Genomic DNA, 5,513 nt, shown 5'->3' with positions numbered 1-5,513 from the left:
CCATAAAATCCAAGCAAAATGATTTAAATAGTATGATTCAGATGTATTCAAGCGTGTGCTGCCACATTACTTGTTAGAAAGACGTCCCTGGGAAGAAAATGTGCTTCGTAATTCATTGGATGGTCCAAATATTACCTGCAAAGGAGCTGATGATGGAAATGATCAGGAGCTGAAAGCAAATGGTCGCTGTTCCGCGGTCAAGGTGGATAGTGATAATGGTGCAGGTAGTGTGCTTCACAACGCATTAGATAGTCCAAATATATCTGGTAAAGGAACTGGTGATGTACATGAACAATAGCTGAAAGCAAATGACCACTGTTCAGAGGGTCCAAACATTGTTGTTAAAGAAGTTGTTGATGGAAATGATCAGGAGCTGAAAGTAAATGATCCGTGTTGCAATGTCAACAAGGTGGATTGTGACTATGGTGCCTGTTTATTACTAGAACTCTCGAAGCTGGAGGAGGAGCTTTGTAGCATCTGGTCAGGTGAACCTGGTATGCAGCATGGTAGATTGTTGTTTAGTGGTGCTAACGTGCAGAGTCTCAGCCTTGATGGAAGTCATTCCTATGGTGTGTTTTTGGTTGCTGGTAACAACACTGCAAAACCCATTTGCTTCATGCAGCAGGTCACAATTAAGGCAATGCCGGGTGGAAATACAGAGCAGAGCAAGGAAGTGACATACAATGTATACTTCAGCCCAAAGCCTGGCCAAGCCTCTAGTGAGGGTAGAGCAGAACCAGTTATCTTCACGGGTGTGGAGAACAAGGTCATGGTCCTTCCAAGCTTTCTACGGTTTCTTTTAGGGACTCCACCTCCACCTCCACCTCAGCTAGCTCTTTTAGACAGAGAGTGACTCCAGCTTGTCTTGTGGCCCGTGAGGTAGTTTGGAATCACATTCTGAGGGTAGTCTCATAGGATTTGTGTAGTAGTCTGGAGGAGCCTTTTATGGATGAGGAACTTTAGGAAACCCTCAAGGCTCTCTCGACCCAGAAGTGTCTTGGCGAGGATGGCTTGACTCCGTCCTTTCAAAACTTCTGGGAGATCATCTCCACCCCTTTCTGCCTAGCTTGCTAGGATATCTTCGACATGGGCTCCCTTCCTCAGTCCCTGAGCAGGGGGTGGATTTGTTTGATCTCCAAAGGGGGAGATAGGTCAGACATCCGGTAGTGGAGACTGATTACTTTGCTTGATACTGCATACAAGATCCTTGCCAAGGTCTTTAGTTTGCAGTTATCGCCCCATCTTACTGACATCATTCACGACACACAGACCGGGTTCGTTCAAGAGGCAGCATCCTGGACAACATGGCACTGAAAAGGGTCTTGGTATGAAATTGTGGATGGATGGGCTCTTGGATAAAAAATTGTCTCCGTCCGTGGAGAAACAAGTGATGGCAGCCAGCTATTTAGTGAAAAAGCTTGGTGCTAAACTTACTTTTGAGTGAGAAGTTCGTCACAACTCTTCTAACCTCGGATGTGAAGACATGGTCTAAAGCTAACTTTGAAAAGGACATCAAAGATGAAGGCTTTTCCTTGATAATAGAGCACCTCATGAACCCCCCCTCAGATCCATCATCTGCATCTATGCACAATAAGATCATGTCCGCAGCCTAGGCCTTGTACAACACCGTATGTGATGGACTGTTGGATGTGATAAGAACCATGGTAAAGCAAGACATACACGCACTCATTGGTAGCAAGATGGAGAGATCGCTTAGGGACGAGGTTACAGCTGTCAAGAATGAAATGGAAAAGGATTTTTCCAACTTGCTACAAGCAATGAAGCAGCAGGTGTCAATCTCGACGCAGTCTCAGGAGGACAAGTTGAGAGTTAGATTGAAAGGCTTCTCGAATAAAGGTTTCTTTGATTTTTCTACATGGATCCCATGGGGTAGTTCATCATCTACCAAGATGACTGTAAACTATGACATTGAAGAGATTCAAAAAGAAATGGTCACATGGATAGCTGTTGAGTTGATAGCAGATAAGAGAGACTTGGACCAACTAATGAATGGCCAAACATCAAGTCATGCAGTGGTTCCTTCCTTCAGCAAGCCATTGGAGTTAGCGGTTCTTGACCCAAGCCAGGAGGTTCTCGCCAAGGTAGTGCTACTCAAGGGAGGACAAGTGTTACAGTTTGTGGTAGCTAAAGATAAGTCAGACTTGCACATTTATCTGTGCCCAAGGCTCGGAGTTTCTCTAATTGGGAGAAATCCTATGAGGCAATATAAGAGGGGTTTTGATTTGGTGGTGTATGATGAGGCCTCAAGGTTCATGGCCATGTATGATCGGGGCCTTAGTTCACTCAAGGCCTTCTGCCTTGACGAGACTTTTCAGTGTATGGACTGGACAGGCATTGAAATTCAGCTATCACAGTTTGCAAGAACCAAAGAGCTTGTGTGGATGGAGTTTGTTCCTAGCAAAGACCTAGTTCTTGCTGATTGGAAACGGCATTTTAAAGTGATATCCTCCATGTGCAAGCAAAGCAGTAGAAAGTCCTACCTTCTTAATCACTTGGCTGGTTCTTTGCTGGATGTAGTAGGAGGAAGGTGCACAAATGGGATGTGGGTGACTCATCTGTAAACCCGATTGCATGTATGCATTGCTATATTTTGAGGGTCTGGGAAGTTTTGAGCGACGTGAGCAGGAGGACATGGTCCTTTCCATCCTGAATGCTGCTATTAGCAATGTGACCATATTCAACAAGAAGGTAGCTTGCTCCATTCCCTTGCTTTCTTCCATGGTCTGATTACTGTGCACACTGTAACAAGGAGTTATTGTGCACACTTTAACAAGGATTCACTTCTAAGGCACTGAAAAAAAAATGATTTCCCCATTTTGAAGTGCATGTCCTTTCCTCATGTCTTCATGTCTATCTATTGTGTGTGCACATGATTTTCATCTAGATAAAGAGATAGAACGGTTTCAGGATGGTGTGAGGTTGGTGAAGGCTGATGTGAAGCTATTCAAGGGCTTGTTCTATATGTCCATCAAGGATGTTGATGCTTTGGATTTGGAGGATCTCAAGGATGAGTTATGTGAAAAGATCTGCCAGATATGCAACAAGTCCAAGGAGAACTTCCTTACCACTATGTATGGGGGGGAGGTAGAGATTGCAGAATGCCCCCCTTCCAATGCCCTAAGTTTCATGATAGTATTTCTGACATTGGAGAAACAATTGAAAACTATTTCCCACACACAATATTGGCCGTAGCTTTATGCTGGACTTGAAGCTGGCGGTTGCCCAAATAAGCGCAAGAGATTGGGCTCCTGTAGATTCAAAGCGAATAGCCATGAGGCTCAGCTTGATAGAGTGCATCTAGAAAGTGCTCTCAGGCTTGGCAACTACTTGGATGGAATGCCACTTGTGAACTTTGATAGTCAGGAGGAGTTGAAAGATGAGCCCATACATGTAGCAGGTTAGACTCTGACAATTACGGATGCGGGTCTAGAGCTGGCGACAGAATCGAATGAGGCCATGGGAGTTATACTGAGCCCCTTGAAGGAGGCATTTGCCAGAGTTGTCCAACACAAAGGAACTGATGAGAGTTGGTTATCATCGTATGTAAGCTTCCTAGCTGGTGTGGTTGAGATGAGGAGAAATAGGGTGCTTGCATGGTTACAAGTCAATACTTAAGATTTTCCAGAAGATAGTGATCTCCAAAAGCTACAGCTGGAAATACTTGCCTGACTATCTGAGATGAAAAACAAGCTTGTCCTCTGTTCTTGCAAATGCTAGATCTGCTTTTTGAAATGCATCCTAGAGAAAGGGCATACCTCTGGTCACTCTTGCCTAGGAAGCCACAATTGCATAGAAGAATGCATCTTTTGTGTTGAGGAATATAAAGAGCAGATATTTGACCAGCTTGATCATGGCTAGATGGTACTTGCATGCAATGCCCTGCTGGGCATGATGGAACCCACGATTGCAAGCGCCGGAAGCACACCTGCGGCAAACCTTGTGTACTCTCTGCAAAGGCATTCAACTGCAGTAAGGCTTGCTCCTTAAGGGTCAACCACAAAGGTTACCATCGTTGCAATTCTCGACAGCACAAATGTGGCATGAAGTGTGCACTACCCTCTTACAACAATGATTGTGTGTTTCCCTTGGAGTGGGGTGACCATGAAAGGCATGCCTGCCATGAAAAATTATGCCCTATCCAGTGCTGTATGTAGGGGTCAGGGGTGTGCCATGTGCAAACAGACACACAGCTTCCATGGCAAAAGGGGGAATTTTGACTATGAATATGTGTCAGCACAATGCGAACAATGTAAAGCCTACTGCTTAATGATCCCTCCATTGGTAGCCCTCATACCAACAAGAATGCAGTGCATTTCTATGATGTGAGGAATGGCCTTGTAGTGCATCATGCACATCTCAGCCTTGCTAGAATCTGCGTGCATATTTTCGATCTTGTATGTCGATGTCTTTTTCTTCAGACACAAACTTCATCTTCGTCATGTTGCCATGCACCATCTTATGTAAACCTCCATGCCCAAAAGGAAGCTGTTATAGTAATCACAAGCAGGACAAGAGGACATACTCATTTGGTGCCATGTCCAGGTGAAACTGGAGGGTGTTGCACAGAGAAGTTGTTCAATGGAGCTAGGCACATGGAAACCAGCTCGAAATGCTCTGGGCTGAGCAGGGATGTGCTCCTGGATGAGTTGACCCATGAGCCATACTAGCATTACATCCGATTTGTAGACCCATGTGAAGAAGCAGAACAAGCCTTGGTGGCACATCTGCAGGTCTGACGAGCATTTGGCACAGGGATCTTCAACTGGCGCAGGAATCCATGCGAGGTGGTGGATGAAGCAACAGGACACGAGGCTGGTGGTGTACACCATCATGTTGGGCAATCACCCTTTCAAGCACATCCTGCAAACCATGGCCCAGGCAGGCGATGGCTCATTCTAGACGAGCTTGGACGAGGTGCAGCTCGCGAAGGGCTTCGAGGACCTGGCCAAGAGCCTTGAGCCCAATTTTGTTATCACCTCTTTCCAGTGCCCAATTTTGCATCTCGCATCAAGGCCCTATTTTAATTTGCTAAGATATCTGCTTGAGCTAATACCTAAGTGCTAATTTTGGTTTTCTATATACCTATCTGCTTCTACCTAAGTGCTTATTACATTATGGGTACATTATGCTCAAAAAATCATAGCGGGTTGACACGCCCGATCGCAGGATCGAAGACACCAGTATTTTTTATTTTGCACATAGAAAATTCACATTCCAAAAAATAACATTTGCTTTTCTGAAAAATATTTGGGGGGGGGGAGATGATGCTTGTGCATTATAGAAAACAAAAATGGAAAGTAGCACAATGCAAGCTAGTGTCGCTACGCAATATGGATCCCCTTCGTCGCACAAGACATCAAAGGTATAAAATAGCGAATTTGGGGTGGTGTCGCTGTCGCTATCGTTGGGAGTCTATAGCACAGTGGCCTTTTTTCTTGTGTGACGATCGGGGCTGTGTGGGCACTCAGAAGGGATATCGACGTTGGAGCTTG

The 5,513-nt window shown here is 45.1% G+C and overlaps 1 pseudogene; it reads left to right on the top strand.

Annotated features, from left to right (window-relative positions):
• Window positions 1–1,661: 1,661 nt before the first annotated feature.
• LOC147888217 (uncharacterized) lies at window positions 1,662–4,347 on the top strand (annotated as a pseudogene).
• Window positions 4,348–5,513: the final 1,166 nt, after the last annotated feature.

The sequence above is a fragment of the Dipteris shenzhenensis genome, chromosome 22 (assembly GCF_047967505.1).
Source record: "Dipteris shenzhenensis isolate YYH24624 ecotype China chromosome 22, Dip_SZ_1.0, whole genome shotgun sequence".
Taxonomy (NCBI): Eukaryota; Viridiplantae; Streptophyta; class Polypodiopsida; order Gleicheniales; family Dipteridaceae; genus Dipteris; species Dipteris shenzhenensis.
Note: the sequence above shows the minus strand (reverse complement) of the source record. Positions and strands in the feature narration are given on the sequence as shown.